The sequence below is a fragment of the Felis catus genome, chromosome A3 (assembly GCF_018350175.1).
Source record: "Felis catus isolate Fca126 chromosome A3, F.catus_Fca126_mat1.0, whole genome shotgun sequence".
NCBI lineage: Eukaryota > Metazoa > Chordata > Mammalia > Carnivora > Felidae > Felis > Felis catus.
The window spans coordinates 85,121,631-85,144,936 of record NC_058370.1 but is presented as its reverse complement, the minus strand read 5'-3'; the positions used below and the strand labels follow the sequence as shown (position 1 = coordinate 85,144,936).

Sequence of the window (23,306 nt, the reverse complement as noted above, 5' to 3'; positions counted from 1 at the left end):
ATCTATGCCATTAAAAAAGACTTCTAAAAACATCACACTTAATGGTCACTGATATGCCATTGCATAGCTGTATCCCGATCCCAGGTTAATTTAAAATTGACCCTGTGGCTGGACATGTATGTCCACAGATATTCTAAATAGTGCTGTGATGAACATCTCCACACATAAATCTTCATTCACACCTCTTATTACTTCCTTGGGGTAGATAACTGGAAGCTGAGCTACTCGGGCAAGAGGCATGACCTTTTCCAAATCTCTTGATACGTACTGTCAAATTCAGAGGCGTTTTAAATGTGAAGAAAAGGTCAGTGGAAAAGGCTCTCCTCAAACTTTTTTTATGGGGCCGATGTACTGAACTTGCTGACCCAAACCAGATTTTTTATGACTTTAACGCATGTGAAACTTGATAATCACTAAAAAGGATCCTGTCTATCTTGGATGGTCTATGAGGTGATTTCCTGTTCATTTAGAAAGTAACTGTTGGCAACTTACTATGTGCTGGATACTTAGGATACTTGAGGGCCAACAGATGACAGGGGAGAAAATAATCTCCTAGATGATGATGTGTTTGAATATTAATGTGACTGAGTGGAAACATTGACTTCCAGGCTTCAAATGAGGTTTCAGAGGCTGAATTATTGTCTTAGATGAATTATTTGTATTTATTTACACAATTTATTTCTTTGAGTATTTTCCCATTTTCCCTGATCCTCCCTCAGTTTTGAGTAAGTTATATAACTCTTCTTGCTTCTATCTAATTTTGCCTCCCAGAGGACTGCTTGCTGGGAGTAGTATGGGAATATTTAGCTTAGTAAGAAGTATTTTTTTTTTCAACGTTTATTTATTTTTGGGACAGAGAGAGACAGAGCATGAACGGGGGAGGGGCAGAGAGAGAGGGAGACACAGCATCGGAAACAGGCTCCAGGCTCCGAGCCATCAGCCCAGAGCCTGACGCGGGGCTCGAACTCACGGACCGCGAGATCGTGACCTGGCTGAAGTCGGACGCTTAACCGACTGCGCCACCCAGGCGCCCAGTAACAAGTATTTTTTAAAAGAGTATAATTGGTCCTGTTTTCCAGGAGGAAAAGCTGTTCAATCTCAGTCATACCTGTCTACTTTTATCAAGTGCACAGAAGTTCTAGAAGGGAGAAGTTACACTCCGAGGTGCAATAATTGGGTCTCCTGCATTCATTTTGTTGCCCACAGTAGGTCAGGAAGTGTCTAGTAGTTGGTCAGTCATTTCTTCTTCTTAAGTACCCTACTGTCCCTTCCCATTTCCCTTTCCTTTCAGTTGGATGACACATCTATGCCTTTGTTGGAGAGGGAACTATTCCACATAAATACGGTAACTATTTTTTTAATTATTTATTCGTGTGTGTGTGGCGGGGGAGGGGCAGAGAGAGAGGGAGACACAGAATCCGAAGCAGGCTCCAGGCTCTGAGCTGTCAGCACAGAGCTCAATGCGGTGCATAAACCCATGGATGGCGAGATCATGACCTGAGCCAAAGTCAGATACTTAGCCAGTGAGCCACCCAGGCACCCCTAAACATGGTAACTATTATTGTTGTGATAGAAAAATCTGCAGCATAACTATTGAACCACAAACTATATTTTTTTCTGGTAACACCAGCCACGATCTACATTTTTAAAAGTTCGTGTCTTCATACAGTTATTATTTGAGGCTATGAATACCAGGAACAGAACAGAGACTAGCTTGAACCCACCCTTTTCAGAAGCAGTTGAACCTAATTAACATGGAAACTCAGCGCAGTGGGCAAACAAGGGGTGTTCAGATGAAATCATGCTCCTTCCCTGAGGCCAGGCATCTAGTCCAGTCTGTAAAATTTAATGTCTATTGAAGAGAGGTATAGCTTTTTAATTTTTATTAATTTTTTTTGAGTTTGCTTATCTACGGAGAAAGAAAGCATGTGTCTTTAATTTATCTTTTTGTGGATCCTTTGCTAGAATCCCAGCTTCATTGAATATTTAGAATGCTTTTGCTTTAAAAGCAGAAACATGTTTGAGTAAGAACTAATTTTTCATCGTGTAGACAAATATTTGAGTAACTGGTGGAAATAATAAATTACCAGCATAAAGTGATTTCATTGCTCTTAAAAGCAAAAAAGCACTCCTGGGAATTTCACGGAAATGACTCCATTTTCATATCACTCCCATGATAGCCATTTGATCTTACTCTGGGGTGGACTGGCATGCAAGTTTATTTTTAATAAGTGAGCACCTACATATTCTCTGGGAAAACAAGTGGAGAAGTGGGTATTGGGGGAAAACAACCAAGATCTAGAAGTGATGATCACGTCCTTGATGCCCTGCCCAACTTTTTAATTTTTGTCTTCAAACAAAACTTGCTTGTAGGAACTGCCTTGAAAGACTATGTTGTTCTTTCCAAGGAGTTTAATGAGTGCTCATTATTTCGACCATTTGCACTTTCCTGTTTCTAGATTCTAAATGCATAATCCAATTATGGTTTGTGGGTCTGGTTGGAAAACAGTCTGACTAGGGAATTTAAATTTTGAGCCACATTGGTCTTTGGGAGAGAGAACCATTGCTGGATCTGGGATGGTATTAAGGAACTGGATCTCTGAGGGGCGCCTGGATGGCTCAAGTCGATTAAGCATCCGACTTTGGCTCAGGTCATGATCTCACGGTTCGTGGGTTCGAGCCCAGCATTGGGCTTGTGGCAACAGCTCAGAGCCTGGAGCCTGCTTCGGATTCTGTGTTTCCCTCCCCCACTCGTGCTCTGTCCGTCTCTAAAAAATAATAATAAACATTAAAAAAAATTAAAAAAAAAGAACTTGATCTCTGGGTTCAGGCTGTATGATTTAATCTTAGTTTAGCCCACACCACCTTTGGGTTCTAGGAGAGGGATTTAACCAACTCTTTGCTTAAGCTCTTTGAGCTTCCTCTGCTTCATAAGGTAACAGAGAGGATTAAATGGGCTGATGCATGTGGCATTGGCATATAGCAACATCTGAATACATGTTAACTGACACTATCACGCTGGAAACACAAAAATAATAATTTTCTTGTTTCAGGATTGGTAGAAGAACACTCATAGATGGAGCCAATACATTTGCAATCCAGGTGTGGCTTTTTCTCTAACCTCACACATATGCAAAGCACTCCTTACACACATTACCGAGTTTTCTTTCTCTGGTGCACAGAAATCTTCACCGTGATGCCTCTAGAGTAGGTTAAGAAGTTTATATTCTCTTTTAAGATATTTTCCTTTTATCTGCCCAGTGATAATCATTTCCTGTACTTTGTCTGTGACATCATATTCAAAATATGTTAGTGCCTGGTCTTTCTGGCATTAAGCCAACATCACTGGCCCAGAGTTTCTGAAATCAAAACACAGATTTTACAAAGTCATACTGAAAGTTAGACATAATTTGTGTTAAAGAAAGTAAACAAAGCTGGGTATCCTAAAACACACACCACCCCTCCAAAGATCTAACTTGAATTCAGGTGAAGCTCAAGTTCTTGCACATTTTTCTGGCATTGATCCTTTTTGACTGGCACTCAAACCTTTCTTTCTAAACGTATCATATTTCTTCAACTGGGGTCTCTGGACCTCATCCACTATTGGGCTTTGTGGGTTTTTCCTAGTGTCTGAAATTAAATGTTTGTCTGGTTATTTTTTTTTTTTTCTTTTGTCCCAGGAAGGCTGTCTTTGGATTTCATTAGATTCTTACCGGTTCAAAATTTTTGTTTTACCTGAGCTGGCTCTTTACTCTTCCCATACTGATATGCCTTCCGTGATCTGGAGCCACGTGGCTTATCTCTACCCCTGGATCTTTTCTTTTCTGATATTTAACATTTCTGGCTTCTTGCAGTGCCCTTCCCGCCTGCTACACCAGGATTTTACACCATCATCTGTTCTGTTACCACCTCCACAATTTGTGATTTATCCTCATCCCACCTGGACGGTTACTTCCCTCAGAATCAACTCTCTTATTTACTTAAATATATTTTAAAAGGAAAACAGTGGATAGATCATAAAAAGAGTTGAGTATGAAAGTAGGGGAAGACTGTAACATCAGAGAAAAAAATTCTGTCACAGCAGAAATAGAGGCCAAAGACAGGTGATTCCAGAGCTAGGGAAAGAGGAGTGAGTCTGGGACTGGTGACCCCATAAGGCCTGGGGCTGAGAACAAGAGCCATCAGGAAATCAGTGGAAGCTGGGGATGAGCAGCCAGATATGATGAGTCTGGCTAACATGTGGGGAAAGGAGATAGTGCTTACATGGGAGAGAAAGGGGCACAGGGCAAGAGTGGGAACTAGAATATAGAGTTTCTAAGATTGATTCAGGGTATTGGGTGAAAGATGGTGCATAGGGTAAGGCTGTAAATGAGAAAGGAGCTTTGGAAACTGAAGAAAAGATGGAGGCTGAAGAGGGGAAATGGGGGATGGGTGAATGTAGAGACTGAGGTGATACAGGCTGAAGGTTAAAGTTAAAGAGAAGAGGCTGTGGAGAGGGAGTGCAGGATATACCAAAAGGGGGGCAGGAGGAGATACCTTGAAATAGGCAGAGGCAATTTGTGTGCATGTGTGTGTGTGTGCGTGCGTGTGTGTGTGTGTGTGTGTGTGTGTGTGTGTGTGTGTGTTTCATGGGGAGCAGGTACAAAGTAACAAATGGAGATCATCTTCTTAAAAGGACAAACCAGTGTCTTAATCTGTTTTTAAGTCTGGCACAGAAATCTGAAGTGCCAATCTCGTATTGGCAGAAAGAGATAAACACTCTACAAACACTCTACAACACTGCATAAAAGTGCTTGAACGTGCCACTGTTTGGGTCATATAGCCAGGAGATACTCCGTCTACCCTGGCAGTATCTCATAGACCAGGGCAGTGGTTCTTGAACCATAGTGCATGGGAATCACCTGGAAGCCTTGTTATAACAAAGGTTCTGGTTCAGCAGGTCTGGATGGGGGTGGGAATTTCTGTTTCTGAAAAGACCCTGTGATGCTGCTGCTGCTGCTGCTGGTTGGGGACCACACTTGGAGAACTATTTGGCGAGGAAAACTGTTCCATGCCTTTTAGAGATTGTTGGAAGTGCTCTTATGCTTTAGCAGTAGATTGCTATGATATAAAATGAGGTAAGTCAACTTGCCCTTTAACTCCAAACTTACAAATATAAAACATTTTAAATGTGAAATGAAAACATTTAAAATTACTATTGATTCTCATCAGTGCAACAGTTCAATAAAGAAAAAAAAATGTTTTCATTCTCCTCTGTTTTCTGCTTTAATATGGATTCTTAGGTTTGCTTTTTTTTTTTTTTTTTGAGGAAGTATTATTATTTCATATTGAGTCTGTGGTGGCCACTTTATGACACGAGGGAAGGGGAAATGAAGTGGGGACCCAGGAAAATTTTCTTTCCCAACAGTGGAAAGGTGGGGATGGCTAGTGGTGAAGAGGTTTCTGCTGTTGCTGGGCCAGGATGCTCCTCTGGCCTGGCAGCCTTGCCATGGGGGTTGTCGCCTTGGGGCTTACAGCCCTCTGCCCACTTTGGCTGCTCTAGCCTTTCCCCTGGGTCCAGGTCTGAGCTTGGAGTGCAGGGAGGACCCTTTGGGGGAAGGGCAGGGCGCCTATCCAGTGCTCAAACAGAACCGAGCTGACTGCATCAGAAACCATTGTGTCACCTTGAGCATTTCTAATGATGAATCCACACAATGCACACATCCCAACAGATGCTGGCAGGGTAAACAAAAGCTTTTGAATATTAGCATAAGGTTCACATTTTTCTTTGCTTAGACTGGACAGAATTGTCCTTGCTCTTGATAAAGGATTCCAGGGATTGAGGCAGTGATTAAGAGAGTTGTTTAATCAGAGAAGGGAGACGGTCCAATCAGTAACTAATAAAAATCAACCACATGAAGGATGTTGGATATTGACTTCTTAGCACTCCTCATTTTCAGCCATCAGCGACCTATGTGTATTGGAAGCTGTAGCTGTCCATTTTTGATGTTTCCCTCTTTAGAAAAGGGAAAAAAAGAGATACTAGAGCAAATCAGAATGAGAGACTGAGTGCTCAGATGTAGAGCAGTCAGATAAAATGCAGGATGCCCAGTTGAGTTTGAATTTTAGATAGATAATGAATACATTTCTGTATGGGACATTCTTATACTTCTGAAATTGAAATTTAGCTGGACATCTTCTATTTTTATGGGCTAAGTCTGGCAACTCAAGAGAAAAGTTTCTGTTTTGAGAGCAGACTCAACATTCAAGGCTGAGTTACCACTTGTCCTGCTTAATGCCATCCAGAATGTTGAGATTCTCCAAGTACAAAGATGCAAATTCACAAGTGGTATCTGGTATTTATGAATTCATGTGGGTCTTAAGAATTTAGATTTATAATCGTAGAAAAGGAACAAAAAAATTAAGGTTGGTATTGACAGAAAGCCAAAAGTGACTCTTCCTGTACTTTTTATGGCAGTCAGCTAAAGCTGTGATTTGACAGACTGGAACAGTGAGTAACAGATGGGCCACCTTTGGATTATCTGTGCTGTATTCAACACCTCTTTGAACAATAATTATAATTTGTTGGGGGAAAATATCAATTTAAAGGTCAAGTGCTTTCATAAAAAAAGATGATTATTCAGTATTTTCTACTTTGAACACACCAGGATTCATTGTATTACTGTCTTTTGTGCAGCACATATATGCTGAAAAATGGATCGCTTAATTATATGATTATCTGTCTTCAGGGAGGACATGTGAACATGAATGGGAGCTGTCAAGAGAGGTACATTGCTTTACTTGTGATTCTTAATCTATATCTATAGCCATTACAGGTTACAAGTTGACTTTTAAAACAAATATCTAAAATATAAATTACTTTTACAATGCAAAGTGGGCATTTTGGTGTAAAAGAGCTCCTTGAGCTGAAAAATGGACACATTACATGAGTGAGGCTCCAGGCTCACTCCTTTTTTTTTCCCCTCTGATTTTTAGTCATCAGTCTAGAAGAGGCGCAAGGGAAGACACAGCCTCCTAATTAACTGGGGAGAAAGAGGGGCAAAGGCTATGCAGTTAACCTTTATAATTGAATCACCAATTACAGTGATAGAAAGGAATACCGCTTTGCAGTGAATCAGAATTCTGGGAAAATCTCATGAACATTCCAGGCACTGTGAAAACCAGAAGATTGGAGAAGTTAAGCATATGTGCCAAACTCCATTAATCTCTTTGTGTGTTTTTGTTAGTCCTCTGGGCTTCATTTTGGAGAAGAGGTTCAGTGTACAAGAGAAAATTAAGTCAGTAATGCTGGTGTAAGCTAAACTCAGCAGGGAAGCTGGGTTCAGAGGCAACGACACAGGAGGTAGATGATAAAGGTCTTCTTCTAAAGGTGCAACTAGATGCAGACAGTTCCAAGTGACACCCTTGGTAAACTCTTTCAGTGGTCTCCCAATCTTAGAGCCAGTTAAGCTTTAATTATATATTTTATGACAAACAGTTATGTAGTTGCAGAAGACAGAAAAACAAAATGCTGTCCAACTGTATTAAGGTTGCAGTATATCTACTTACCAAGGGATTCCAACTGAGGATGTTCAGCCCCGAAGATAAAGTCATTGCTTCTGTTTCCAAGAGCGTTTAATGACTTTGAACATCATGTTCAGGGTCAGTTCCTAATATGTAACACCAATCCCCGATCCTGTTCTTGATGGAATGAAAATAATATACACCTTATGTTTCTATATGTCAAATTAATCTAATCCACTTCCTATCCTCATAAACTTATTTACACATGCACCATGTTGGACGGGGTAAATTTGCCAAGAAGAAGAAAAGTCTCCTTACAAAGCTGAAAATATTTTTACAACCCAAAGGTGAGCACCAGACACACGAAAATAATTCATTTTGTGAAGATCGCCAAGAAAACCTTGTTTTGAAATCCCGGTGCCCGTGATTACATCATGCCAGGTGAAGCATCCACTGATGGAAACAATGGATAGACATTTGCTCTTCTCCAACTCAGCTGTCTGGTTTCAAAGGGCTTTTTGTTTTTATTTTTATTTTTTTGCCTCTCTTGGCTCCGAGTGGCTGCAACACATGGTAAATCTTTAACTTCAAGTGTCCTTCTGTGGTGACCAACTAAAATATTAGCAAAATAAATGTTTTATGGGAAAATGTTGGCAGGAGCCCCAACAGAAACAGGTGGTATTGGGTTATTTCAATATAATGTAATGATACAGCCAGGTTTCCATCTGGACAGCATGTGGTTGGGTCTGCTCAGAGAGAACCAAAGAGTGTGAGTATGCACTGGGGAAAGCAGCGATGCACAAGTGTGCAGCTAGATGGCTACTTTACAAAATAATAGTCTGAGCTCCGGGTCCTCTGGGTTAAATATTTTTACTGTCAAAATCTGAATTTCTTCATAAAATATTAAAGGTGAAGCAAACCTCTGACATGCAATACTGAGCTGTGTAATTATAAGGCAGTTCCTGGAAACCAAAGAGAGTGTGCATTAAAGCAAGGCGTTTATTATAAAAGAGTTCATTACCCTTGGAAGTGAAGACATGTTTTAGAGGGAGCCTCAGAACAGAGAAGCTTTTTAGCAAGGCTTACCATACTATGAAAACAAGGTTCAGCCTTGTTGGTAAGAATGCAATTAGAAAATAAAGAGAGAATGGGATTAGTTCACTGCTAAGGGCCTGATCGTGATCCAAAGCTAAAGAGATGTATCCTTAATTTACCACCAGGGAAGAGTCTTTCTCCCTCTTCCATAAAATTCCTGCTTCAGGCACTTCAAAACACATGGAATTAGGAACACTTGGAACATTTGGTTTTGCACTCAGCTCTCTGCACTGTGTATTCATGCTAAGCTCGATAATAAACTCTTGGCTCAATAACTCCCTATATGTATCCCAGAGAGAGGCATCAAATTATGGCTATGTGCAGAGGTAGATCCTCTTCAGAGGCACTGAGACCTCACTGCCTGGCTCTCTCAGCTCTAGCCAGAGGAAGAAGACAGGAATATGCACACAGAGAGTAAGCAAGTTGGAAGTGGCTTGCAGTTTCCTTGATGCCTACTGGAAGAGTCAGGCAGTCATGGGCACCATCTCCCAAGATGAAGGAGTCCCTTTGACTCCTGGGTACTTGGCCAGGAAAGCCTGGCTTCTAGAGAATTAATTGCAGCCACTAATTGATAGTGCAGCAACACGGAGACATTCAAAGCAAAGGTCTAGACGTAAAATCGAAGAGCTGATGGAGAATAGTGATGGAACAGTGAAGGCTCAGCAAGAAGAGATAACGAAGTGAAGAACTTAATGATGAGCCCTCATACCACTTGTACCCAGAGCGGGGGATCCATTCAAAAGGCTCTTGCCTGTTTTACTCAGAGAGTGGACTGCCCTACATTATCTTCTTCATTTTCCTAGATTATTAGAAGAGATGGTGTGATGAGAAACCTGGAAGCTCCGGAGTCAGATTCTTTTACTGTCTCTATTGTGGGGCTGGACTGAGGCTAAGGAGAGAATGGTGCCCTAGAGGACAAGGCAAGTTGTACTGTGGACCCTGGCTTACTTAGGAAAATGGTTTTCTCCATCTGGAGCATACCTGATACGAAACAATAAAGATGCTTCTTAGTTCTTTTCTCCAAAATGTGTTGGGTACCAATTGTATGCACCACAGGACTTTGGCTCTTGTGGGGTGCTAGAAGGTGGTGGCAGACACAGTCTTCTTAGTTGAGGAGTTTATGGTCTAAAGAGGGAGAGTGTACACTCAGAGGGGAACTGAAATTTGAGCTGCCCAAGGGTGTAGGCTCTGTCTTATTCTTCATTTTACTCTCCATCACACAACATATAGTAGATGCTAAAATAAATGCTGAACTGAACTAGACTAAAAGACAGGTGATGGGCTTTGGCGGATATCTGGTCACATGTCTTAGAAATGTCTTTTGAACTCTTTGGTGGGTCTCAATTCCTCTGTGTAGAATGAAGAGTTAGACGACTGGATCTATCTCCCTTCTAGCTCTCAAATCCCTAGGTCCTAAACTGAGAGAATATGGAGAAGACAGTATATACACTGAAGTGCCAATGATTATAGGTAACAAGTCCTACCATTTGTTAATATCTCCTACGTTAGGTAGGATTTAATCCCTACCATAAATCTGTAAAGTTAGAAGCTTTGTCTCCATTTTTCAGATGAGTAAACCCATTCTCTTTTCCAGGTTCACATAGCTGATGAGTGTTGGAATTGGGATTCCCTAAACTCAACTATATCTGACTCCAAATACTGTGTTCTTTCCGCTATATATCAAACTGCCTCCCACCTCTGTGCTAAGGAAATATTGAAGTGAATGTAATGATTTAAGAGAGAGGTGGAGAACTTTGTAACCAAGACATGATTTATGTCTCAGATTTAACTGCTTGGCTTTTTAGCCAGGTGGTGTTTTTTCAGTCTTTAGAGATCATCTGAGATTGGGGCAGGTTACTGAATTAATTGCACAACCATTGAAAACTCTGAGTATCTTGCCTTGGAGTTCTCTCCCTGAGTTCTCTTTTCTCCTGAGTTCTAAACTATCCAGGCCTCCAAATGTAATGACACCGGTTCTTCCTTAAGGAAAAGTAAATACTTTAAGCCATAGAGTAAAGTGAGTGGGCTTCTCCCAGTCAGGGAGGAGGCTGGAGCAGAGTCTGTGTTTTGTAGGTGGGGGAAGCAGTGGTATTGACCTGTGGACCCCTCTTGCCCTTCCGCTGGCCTGTGGTGGCTTATACTAAGAGGCAGGAGGAGAAAGGGAGGCCAGGAACTTTGTGGAGAAACATAGTGACTCTGGTGTCCCTTGAATTGTCATTTGGCTCTACATGGCGTGGTTGAAGTGAGGAAAGCTACCTCACTAAGCTTTAGGCCATTGGGGAAATTGTCTATACAATTCTTCGATGTTGTGGTGACAAAAAATCGGATGCAGATGTAGAATTTGGGTGGTCATTCTGAGAACTTATTGAAAATATTGCTAATGACTAATATTTATGAGCACTTAATATGTGCAGGGTCTTATGCTAAGTGGTTTTCAGGTGAGGAAATTGAAGCTTAAGAAGGTTGGGTAACTGGCCAGAGGTCATAGGAGGTAGGAAGGGTGAATCCAAATCAGTTCCGTCTTGAGTCTAAAACTCAACCTCTTAATCATTATGCTTAAGTTATAGCCCAAATGTAGTGCTGTATAAATAAGGTAGTGAATGTATGTGGTACCAGTGGGGTAAGTTGGGACTCATGGATAAAATCATTTAGTCTGGATTAGAGGGGCCTTTCCTTTTGCCATGGCGAAATAAGTTTCAGATGTATTAAATATGAGAGCTAAAAACAAAAGCAAAACACAAATCAGTAGATGCAATGGCAGAAGTTCGTAAATAAAATAAGTGATGTTACAAGGCAAAGAAGGACTTTATAAAAATAATTTAAAAATATGACAGAAGATGGATAGATTTGGCCACAAAAACCCTCCAACATTTCTAAATATCAAAACTATGAGGAAAGTTGAAAGACAACTGGGGGAAATGTGTATAGTCTTTGTCAGCTAAAAGGTGCATATCCCTAAAATATACTGCATTCTTACCAACCAAATAAAGAGACAAACACTCCAATAGAAAAGAGGTTAAGATCATGAATAAATAATTAACTCCTCTGTTAATAGAGAAGAAATACAAATGGACAATCAGCAAATTAATACAGGCTTAATCTCACTAGCAATAAAAAATTAAATTTTAATTCATATGTCTTTTTTTTTAGTTGTCAAAGAGAAAATAAGCTGATAAGGACATTAGTGAAATTCACCACACTTTGGGACATTTTCATGTATTTATGGCAGATTGTACTTGTACAACTTATCTGTAAGGCATTTGTCTGACATGTATCAATGTTTTAAATTTGTTCACACTCTTTGTCCTAAATTCTACATCTAGTAATTTGTTCAAGAAAAATCATGTTAATAAATGTATGCAATGGCTTCCCTCTAAGGACAGGTATTGAAAAATTAGAAACAATCAGAATACTCAATATTAGAGAATGGTTAATTTAAATTTTTTACTTTCATCTGAACAGTAAGGAATCTAATAGAATTTATCCAGTCACTCAAAATAACTTTGCAGAATATTTGATGCCATGGAAAAATGTTTAGTATGCATTCCTTAGTGAAAAAGTAGACTACTAAATGGTATACGTTTTTTTTCTAGAAATTATATGTTTACACATTTCCTAAAATGACTAGGAAAAAAAGACACAAAAATGTTAATAGGGTTTATCTCTCTGACCAAGGAGATTTTATATATATATATATTATATATATATAATATATATATATTATATATATATATTATATATATATAATATATACATATATTATATATATAATATATATAATATATATATTATATATATATTATATATATAATATATATATAATATATATATGTATATATTATATATATATTATATATATATACACACACACATGTGTATATGTATGTATATTATGTACATATATATATATATATATATATATATATATATACATTTTTTTTCCTTTTTGGTGTTTTTTTTGGTAATTTTAAAATATTTTACATGTATTTTTTGTAACCCAGAACAAAATGGTATTAAAAAGTAGACTGCCTATTTTCTATACGGTTTCCTAAGACATGGTGTGTTTGTGTGTGGGGGAGGGCTAAGGACCAAGTGCTATGAAATATATCACCTGAAATATTGCTTTCATTTCTAGTGTGCTATTACGGTTTGGGGAAACCTAGTGTATTCTAAGGAGCAAAAAATGCATGTAGACGCAATTTTACTTTGAGAATTCCAAGTTAAGGCAGAGAGCTATTAATTTATTGCGTATATGAATATAAAAACTAGACAACAAGATGTTAACTTGACCTGTGAAGTGGATTCACTTATGGAAGCAGAGGTCGGCACGGGTCTCTCCACACCTTCCAGTGCGAATTGGACTGACATCTGGATTCTCTTACATTCACATTTTCAGTTTTCAAGTCCCACTCCACCTTATTTAACCAGATTGAAATTTAGGACTAGAGTTTAGTAATTAACTAGTGTGTGTGTGTGTGTGTGTGTGTGTGTGTGTGTGTGTGTGTGATTATATGTGAGGAGATGGGCATTACAAGCTTTTTGTTTTGTCCTTTTGAGGTGAAGCTTATTGCTTTGATTAGTTAATGTTCTAATTTGGGTTGAGTTTATCAGCTCTGTTTATGATCACTTTTTCAAGAGTTTAATTAACTACTTACAGAAAAAATCTACTATGCCATGCAAATTCATGCCTCATTAAATCCTGGCTGGAGACCGTTTAAGGCAGGACTGGGATCTCCTTGCTAGTGGTCTACTGGCCCCACTGTCTTCTGCAGTTCTAGGGCTAGGAAGTAGAATTCTGGATTGCTGAACCCCAGAATCAGAACCCTGAACTTTTAGAGTATGTTCTAGAGGTCCAACAGAATGTTTACCTATTACCGTGGTCAGGGAAGGATTACTAGGCAGTTGGTAGAGTTCATTTGATACAGTCTTATATTATCTTTGGAGAATTCAGAACAACTAATGTCTCTTTGCCTCTCCCTCCAACCAGGTGTTTTTCTGGTAGTGTTTTTATTTTGTATTTGTATTCCTTTGCAGTTTTCTCTGTTAGACGTCAATCTGTGTTCAAATGAGCCATTTTCTCTAATCAAATAGAGGTATCTTAAATTTTATCTCTTATATCTAGATAAGAACAAGTCCACCCAGCTGTTGCACCTGCCCACATTAAAAAACAAAACAAAACAAAACAAAACAAACAAGTATTCTGAGCACCTGGGTGGCTCAGTTAGTTAAGCATCTGACTTTGGCTCAGGTCATGATCTCACAGTTCGTGAGTTCAAGTCCCACATCAGGTAGCTCCACACCTGGCTTTGGGTGAGCATGATCCCTGCTTCGGGTGAACCCTGCTTTCCTCTCTTCCTGTCCCTCCCTCTCTTTCTCTCTCTCTGTGCCCCTTATGGGATTCTCTCTCCCTCTTTCCTTCTCTCTCTCTGCCCCTCACTCATGTGTGTCCTCTCTCTCTGAAAAACAAAAACAAATAAAAAAAAAACCAAACCCAAGTATTTTTTTTATCATTTTATAAAGATTTTTAAATAACACTAGAATAGACATAGGAGACTAGCCCGTTTGCCCTCTTGAAGTTTGCTCGACAATTAATTTCTACCTGTTAAGTGTCATATGATCCATGTTATATCAGCAATATAAGATAAGAAAGTTAAGACAACATGGAAATGTTTGTGTGAGTCAGTATTGGATGACTTATGAAAGTTCAGATAGATTCCATCTGTTTTTTTCCTCTGTACACTAGTTACCTAAAGTGTCATATATGGGAAGGGAAACTAGGATTTGGATTTTTTTGGATTTGTATATTTCTCTAGTGCTGAATGGTGATATTCTCAAGTCAGTCCATGTCAGTTGCTCTTTGTGGGAGCAAGAAATGGTGCAGTATGTTTAATTTGGCAGCCAAGAACCAGTGAACCACACCAGTGGCAGAGTGGTATGGAAGCTCTTTGCTCTGGCTTGAAAAATGCAAGCACCTTCTGCTAGATAAATCAATGTGGAGTGGCCCCAAATCAAGTGCCTTCATATCAAAGTGAGTGGACTTCATTTTAGATCTATGGGGAGAAGAGAAAGTCTAGAGGATTGGAGAAAATCCAAACCAGTTCATCAGCCCTTAATGTTTTCAAGAACATTTTATTTTGCTGCAGTATCTAGTACAGGGTTGAAGGCTGCCTTGGTGAGGGATGAAAAGCAGAGTTATTTAGGACTGGTGACTTCATAAGCTTTAGAATATGGACCCAATTAAGCTAAAGACCTTGAGAAAGGTGTGCCTTTAGGGTATTTATTACAAGTCTAGAGTATTATAAAATTAAATAAATCCTTCTCTCTAGAAGGAACATCCACATTTGTGGCCATCTATAAGAAACATACTGATTTATTAATAACTTTGTGTTGGAAAGCTCAGCTCTTCACATTTTTAGCACAGATCTGGAACACTGCTCTTCCAGGGTCCTTTGTGAATAGTGGAAGTCTGTTTGGGATGTGTTTAAGAATGCAAGGTGAATTGCATTTGGCTAATAGTAATTAGGTCAGGAATAACAGTAGCTTATATAAATTATGAGTTTTTCTTTTTCATGTAGAAGAAGTCTGGAGAAAAGCATTAGGCTAATGTCATGACCTTGTGGTGTCCTCAGAGTCCTAGGTTCTTTCCAGCTTCCTGTTCCTTCATCAAGAGGATGGCTTCCATCCCTGGAGATGCTTCTTGGTCCAGGATAACTACTGGAGCTGTAGTCATCATCACTTCCATGCCTATGTAGGGGATGAAGGGCGAAACGAGGAGATCCTAGCTGTCTGTCTCTTAAGAGAAAATCTCTTCTTGTAACTCATTTTCAACAATATCCATCTACACATCATTGGTCGCTCTGACCTGTAAGGGCATATTTTAGCCAGGCAATCCCAACTGGATTCTTTTACCAAGGAAGAAGGGAGAATATACACTGACTGGGCTATTAGCATCTGACAAAGCAGGAGTTCCAGGAACCTATGTGAGGCATTTCCTGAGCAAACCTGCCTGCTCCCACTTCTGATCCTGAAGGCTTTAACACCCTTTCTCAATAAATTCAGAGCCTCCCAGCATCTTGTGTGATACAAGACTAGTTCATCTATAAAATAGGCACACCCCAGAAAGGTTTACCAGGGGCCCCGGGGTGGCTCAGTTGGTTAAGCGTCTGACTCTTATTTTTGGCTCAGGCCATGATCCCACAGTTGTGAGATTGAGCCCCATGTTGGGTTCCATGTGTTGACAGTGTGGAAAATGCTTGGGATTCTCTATCTCTCTCTCTGCTCCTCCCCTGCTCATGCTTTTTCTCAAAATAACTAAACTTTGAAAAAAAAATTAAGTGCTTCTTTTTGAGAGAGAGAGAAAGGGAGAACTGGGGAGGGGCAGAGAAAGAGGAAGTCAGAGGATCTAAAGCAGGCTCTGGACTGTCAACACAGAGCCCGATGTGGGGCTTGAACTCCCCAACTATGAGATCATGACCTGAGCCAAAGTGAGGCACTTAACTGACTGAGCCAGCCAGACACCCCAATAAACTTTTTTTTAATGTTTATTTATTTTTGAGAGAGACCGAGCATGAGTGGGGGAGGGGCAGAGAGAGACAGAGAGAGAGACAGACAGACAGACAGACAGACAGAGAGACAGAGACAGAATCTGAAACAGGCTCCAGGCTCTGAGCTGTCAGCACAGAGCCTGATGCGGGGCTGAAACTCGCGAACCGTGAGATCATGACCTGAGCTGAAGTTGGACTCTTAACCGACTGAGCCGCCCAGGTGCCCCAACTTTTTTTAAAAAAGGTTTACCTTGGGGAGCCTGGGTGGCTCAGTCGGTTGAACATCCGACTTTGGCTCAGGTCATGATCTCATGGCCCATGGGTTTGAGTCCCGTGTTGGGCTCTGTGCTGACAGCTCAGAGCTTGGAGCCTGCTTCTGGTTCTGTGTCTCCCCCTCTCTCTGCCTCTCCACCACTCGTGCTCTGTCTCTCTCAAAAACTAAATAAGCATAAAAAATAAATAAAAATTAAAAAGGTTTACCAATTGGCTATGGGATACACAACAATCTAAAGAGGAAGGCAAAATAAAAAATAAAAAGGTTTACCAATTGGCTGTGGGATACACAGCAATCTAAAGAGGAAGGCAAATTGGCCCTGGATGCTGGAAGTAGACATCAAAGGCAAGAGTGTAAAAACACAATTTGAAATATTGTCATTGATGTAGCCAGTTCACCTAGGACAACAGGATGTGGACATGGTTAAGTCTCAGATCTCTGATTTATCCCCAGCACAGGAGTTTCCAGACTAATAGCCACTTTTTACTGCACACTTAATAGGGCCAGGTGCTAACCATCCATTATATCTAATCCTCATATGACCTTGCATGGAAGACATTGATATCCCAGTTTTTCAGCTAGGGAAATTGGAAGTCAGGGGGTTAGATCACTTACTCAAGTCACACAGCTCATAAGAGCAAGAGTAGGGAGGTGGACCCACACCTCTGACATCAAATCTGTGTCTCTCTCCTCTGTTGCAGGCTGGCGATTGGATGCTGGTTTAGGAAAGACACTGAGATTCTGTAGAAAAAAATTTGATGGCCTTGTTCTCATGATGGGAAGTGGTACTTAGGATGGGTTGAAGTATCCCTGCTCCTGATCGATGGCAACTGTTCCCTGACCATTCTCCATTGCACCCCAGGTCCACTGTTGGGTGTTCAGAGAAGTGAATTCCTGGCCTCTTATTTTCCTCGTTGGGTCACATTTTGTGCTACCTTCATCCCCGTGTGTCACTCTAGAATGGAGAAAGGCATCATAAAAGCAATCAGTATATATTCTCATATTTTTTCTTCATCTAAAAAGATGAAGTCATGGCATATGGTCAGATTGCCAGCACTGTTAATAATAAACCTCATATAATTAAGCACTGATTTATTCCTTTATATAAGTGAAACAAATTGCTTTAACTGCCTTTGCTCAAGACCATCCAGTCAGATGGATTATGAATAGGAAGTTGAAACTAAAAATTATGGGTGCTCATATTTCACTGTGGTGGAGGTTTATTGGAGGCACAATTAGAACCCTAACTAAATGTGTCCTGTGTCCCTTTTGATGGAGAGATCAGATATTAATCTGGGGATATGACTAATTCTCAACACAGCTGCTCTCCTTGCTCTAATATTCCTGCTTTAGGTTCAAAACCTGGAAACATGTTTAAAAAATTGATCAGAGCTTATAATAGCAATAATCACCTTGAAATTGGTTGTTACTCTGGTTAATGAACTGAGTAGTAGAGCATAAGCCTCCCTCTGTGTCCCTCAGGCCTTTAACTAACAAGCTGGTTGTTAACCACTGGGTTTATTAAAAAAAAAAAAGAAAGCTCTCTTTAGGGGACTGAACTGGGAAAAAGTAGGAGGCTGAATGTTTTCACTCATGATCCTTTGACAGCATCAGCCACCTCCAGCAGCCAGACCCCTCTCCCACCAGAGCCAAGGCTGGGATGACCCAATGGAGGTGCCCAAAGAGTGGTCCAGGAGCTTTTTCGAAATGCGAAATCTCAAGTGCCATCCCAGACCTGCGGCACAAGGGTCTGTATTTTAATAAGATCCCCTGCTGAAGAAGCCCTGAGCTGGGTGACTCCCCTTGCTCCAAGCCCCAATTTATAAAACTGGGACCTCATATCACAGACTTCTCTGCAGACTCTCATAAGGTCTCAGCAGACCCACTGTTTCTGACCTCAACTGAATCCCCACAGAATAAGGCAACATGCACCAAAGCATGGATCATGACAACTACTGGGGAATAGACCCTTCATAAATAGCTATTTAAAAAAGCTATTTCCCCAAAACTCATCTCCTTTTAAGGAAGAATTTCTTACAGAAAGGGGAAGCCCGGCTTTGTAAGGGTGCTGGGATTGTCAGGCAGCCTCAAGTGGTCAAGGCAGTCCCTGTGGTTCAGATGTTATCAAGTAAGGGGCTCACACTCTTAGAATGGTTTTGTTCTAATTTGATATCTTAGTGGTTAGATTAGACCTCTTGCCCTTCATTTAAATGCCACTGACAAAATTACTTGCTTAATGTCTGAAGAGAAACGCTCCTTTTCTTAGAGCCTGCGGACTTCCCAAGACCCCTAAGCAACCCTTTCCAAGTGAGTAGGGTTCAACTCTATGCTCTGCTTCAGGTCTAATGAGCTGCTGTTTTATTTCTTTGCTCTGTTTCCTTTTCTAACTGTCCAGGGCAAATGATTTCCTCAAAACCTTAATGAAACCCAAATCACAGGCTATGTTTTATTGATGTGCGTGCCACTGTTCTGGAATGGTGGGATGATAGGTGAAGGGAGCAGCTTCAGGGAGCCTTGGAAGGCTGTGGGAATGACGTCATGGGCTAGGGAGGCTGTGAGCAGTTGGAGGAGAGATTCCCCTGCAGTTTGGCGTCCACAGATAAGCCTGGGAGTAAAAAGTGACATCATCTGGGTTAAGCAGAGCATTGGAGATACGAAATATGAGGAGCCAGCTGGGGCCAATCCACTTCCTCACTCAGACCCTCAGAGTCACTTAGGTTGTAAGTCAGGCTCCGTGAAAAGACGCTGGGGTGAGCTGTGCACAGCAGTCCTACCAGGACGTCATTTCCCCACCGCTCTTGATAGAAACCACCTCTCCCCTTCCCTTCACTTCCTTTGTGGTTTTTGTAGGTGTTGGGTCACTCAGTGTGTACGCTGCCCTCCTCCCAGATTTACTGGAATTTAATTTTTTTTCACTCTAAGGAAGGTAGCCCCTTAATGACCCCTTATTTCCTTAAAAGGAGGGATACCTTTTATGATTTGTTGGTTGTGAACTGGATAATAATGTGATTCTAGGTTACTTTTCACCCATAGTGATTCTTTAAAAATTTTAAGTTACAAAGAAGTCTCATTTTGTACTTCTGCATTGCAAATTTTTAGGAATCCAAGCAAAACAGCCTGTCTTTCAATCTGTGTTGTATTCTGTAAGACATTTCATTTTCTTAAACACACATTGTGCCTTTTCTCTTTTTTCAAAACTGGAGATTTGTAGACAGTTGCACCGTGTTGGATTTAGAAGGACCCTGTGTGGGAGCTAGTCCAGCTCTCTCATGTAATAGAAGTGGAGCTCTAGCTTTAGTGGGGTTGCAACTTACACCAGGTCACAAAACTAGTTGGTGCCAGTGTTAGAATCCTGTTTCTCCTTTCTTATACTGGATTTTTGAAAATTGTACAACGAGAGAATACTTAGAAGGAAATTCATTCTTTGTCCAAAATGTGGCAGCTCCCTCCCTCCCAATACTCTCCCCACCCTGCCCATTGCCATTTATCTATAGATTTTTTTTGCCCATTCAGAAATTTAAAAATATAAACAAATTAAATTTATTAGTGCTTTTCTTTATGTTGCCTATGCATTTTTGTCATATTTAGGAATGTCTGTTATACTCTAAAGTTATTTTGAAAAATGGTTTTTTCTAGTGCATTTATATATCATAGAAAGGGCTTATAAAGTAGCAAACTGCTACCACTCTATACCTCCCTTGCCTTTCTTTGTCTTCATGGCACTTGTTATTCTAGGCCTAATGGAATGTATCACAAAAGGAAGGACTTTGTTTTGTCCTTTACAGGACTTTGTCCATAGTAGATACGTCAGAAGTTTTCATTGTTGAAATATTTTATGGGTTTTTTTTTGCCACATTTAAATGCACTTGGAATTTATTTTACAGTAAGGAATAAGGTAGGTCTTCAATTCTACTTCTTCTTCCCCCTTTAAGTATCTCCCTTTTTGTCTTTGGTCAACTTTTTCATTAGTAAGTTCATTCTTTCCCCATGAATTTGAAATATCATTTTTATCCCATAATACCTACCTGAATTTATTTGAGGACTATGCCTCATAAATACCCTAGCTTCTTTAATGTGTTTTTCTCCAGTTATGATTATTGTGTGTGTCGTTTTATTGAATCCTCCTGATTTCCCTACCCTTGTGGTTGTTTTGATTGGGATTGGACCCTACTCCTTCTGACTCATAGTCTAGGAGTAGTACTCCTGGACTAAATTAGCTTGGCATATAAAAGAAGACATCTGAAGAATAAAGAAAATCATTATCCTCAACAGGATTAGATGTCTGAATTCAGAAATAACCAATGGAGTTGCATTTATTGAAGATATACTATCATATTTCATTGAATGAAAGATAACATTAATTACAAAACATTGCTTTATGTACCATTAGAAATTTTAAAAGAGAGGTGCCTGGGTGGCTCAGTAGTTTAAGCATTGGCTCAGGTCATGATCTCATGGCTTGTGAGTTTGAGCCCCACATCAGGCTCTGTGCTGGCAGCTCAGAGCCTGGAGCCTGCTTCAGATTCTGTGTCTCCCTCTGTCTGCCCCTCCCCTGCTCACGCTCTCTCTTTCCTTTAATGTTTTAAATAAACATTAAAAAAATTTTTTTAAAGAAATTTTAAAAGATTGTCAAGTTAACTATGTAATACCATCAATTGTAAGATGCATTCACTTTCAAAGATGTTAAAATGTGAACAAAAATGTGTCTTAGAATCAATGAAAGAGATTAGTGGAATGTATTATAAAAAAACATAATAGGAAATTTTCTTGCATAGTAATTTTTGTACTCTTTTTAAATGCTTTTCAAAAATCTCATCTTGTTTGTTCCTTATTACTTCTCTGTGGTGGGGGAAGGACCAGTGTTTTAATTCTCAGTTTATCTGTAACAACAATAGCAACATGTATGCAGCAATAACCATGAGTCAGGTGATATTCTAAGCCCAAGGTCATAAAATAAAGGGTAAAGTGATTTGACCCTGAGAAATTTGGTCCCAGAGTTCATGTTCTTTTTTTTTTTTTTTTTTAAGTTTTTTTCATGTTTATCTTTGAGAGAGAAAGCGTGAGCTGGGGAGGGCAGAGAGAGAGAGGAAGGCACAGAATCTGAAGTAGGCTCCAGGCTCTGAGCTGTCATCACAGAGTCTGATGCGGGGCTTGAACTCACAAACTGTGAGATCATGACCTGAGCCAAAGTCAGACCCTTAACTGACTGAGTCACCCAGGCGCCCTCAGAGTTCATGTTCTTAATCATAAACCTGCATGTGATGAGGAACTTGAAACCCAGAGACCTTAAAATATTTCCAGGATCTCTGAGTGGATTCTGACTCCTACACCGGCATGTTCTACATGCCACCATTTGAAAAATGTAATAGTGAGCACCATGGGTCATTATATTTTTAAACCTTTGGTTTTAGCTCAGAGGGGTCTACTAGTCTTGGCCTGTGGTGTTACCAGGAAGGATGATGAGTAGGAGAGGGAGCATTCAAGCTCTTTAGACCAGAGACTTAGAAGATACATTTAAGTAATTTCTAAGTTCTCCTTTCCAATCTCAGCAGTTTACAAAACTATATACAAGATAGAGGCTGGTTATTGGCTTGAAGTATATTTCTCTTATACTTTTTGCTTTTGTTATTTCTGCCTTGACTATAATAAAATATCTCCAGTCAGCCATGTGTTCATCAGAACTTTAGGTTTCTTTCCTGAGGCTCTTGCTTTGTTTACCCCAGGTAGAATCACCAACAGTGGCAGCTCTCTCTGAACAGAACTTCCCACTGAATTATACAGAACTGATTTCGGTTGACCCTAAAAGAACAGTCCTTATAGGGTGAGGGATGCAACTTCTTTCCTTGGAGTTAATTATGGTGATTATCTGCATGTCTGTGTGAGAAATTTCTGTGCTTACCTGGAATGATTCACTTCCTGAAATATCAACTCATCTAAGTTTTTGAGGTCCTTTCCTTCCACGAAGGACTCAAGGGCATGTAAATGAGTGATTTGTGAGTATTCACTTTGCTTTTTGGGGTATAGAACATTCCAGAGGGAGTGAGACAGCAGCAATTGCTTTTACATCTTTACTTGGACTTTTGGTGCCCATGTCTACTTGAATAAGGATCAGGTTGCCTTTCTCCTTGTTCTGGAGAACGGATTTCCTTTGTTTTAAAACAAATATGGAAAGGGGCACCTGGGTGGCGCAGTCGGTTAAGCGTCCGACTTCAGCCAGGTCATGATCTCGCGGTCCGTGAGTTCGAGCCCCGCGTCGGGCTCTGGGCTGATGGCTCAGAGCCTGGAGCCTGTTTCCGATTCTGTGTCTCCCTCTCTCTCTGCCCCTCCCCCGTTCATGCTCTGTCTCTCTCTGTCCCAAAAATAAAATAAATGTTGAAAAAAAAATTAAAAAAAAAAACAAATATGGATGAACCACTTTCTCTAATGCTTTTACAGAGATAGGTGTCGGGATGCACCAGGTTACCCTACACTCATCATTAAAACTGAAAATAGAAGTTACGAGAAAGGAATTTAGGCCTAGCTAGTTCAGGCCTCATCAGCCCCTCCCCAGTTCCATTCATTAATCCCTCTTACAATGCCTTTTTCTCCCCGTTTTATCTCGGAGTCTAGCTGACTGAGATTTTGGAAATGAACTTTCCTGAAGTGTTTTGGACAGTGTGCCAGAAGTTCAAGATCACGGCTTCTCGACTGGCCATCAAAGAGAAGGGAAATCTTCTCTTACAAATGGGAATTTGCTGCAGTCTCATGTGTTATACCTTAACTAGTGAGCCCTAAGAATAGCTCCCCAACCGCATTAAAAAATTAAACAATTTCAGATAGAGAGTTATCCATGAGGCAAAATATTGCTAAAGTAACTGGTGCTCCTCCCTGGCTCTGTAATGATTTCTTAA

General features: G+C 40.2%; 1 protein-coding gene and 1 long non-coding RNA gene across 8 annotated transcripts in view; one reads left to right on the top strand and one right to left on the bottom strand.

The window, feature by feature from the left end:
- Positions 1–23,306, top strand: part of LOC111556217 (E3 ubiquitin-protein ligase RNF113A-like) — a 509,945-nt gene that overhangs the window by 195,848 nt on the left and 290,791 nt on the right. The gene's annotated exons all lie outside the window — the stretch shown is intronic.
- Positions 2,820–13,390, bottom strand: LOC109498205. Of its 3 annotated transcripts, XR_006595646.1 has the most exons (5): positions 13,254–13,390; positions 12,889–13,013; positions 9,580–9,723; positions 7,549–7,680; positions 2,820–3,359 (listed from the first exon to the last, which is right to left on the bottom strand). It is a non-coding gene; the product is annotated as an uncharacterized LOC109498205 (long non-coding RNA). The 3 variants fall into 3 exon arrangements; XR_002154888.3 differs by lacking the exon at positions 12,889–13,013 and having other exon boundaries at positions 13,254–13,388; XR_002154887.3 differs by lacking the exons at positions 9,580–9,723; positions 12,889–13,013.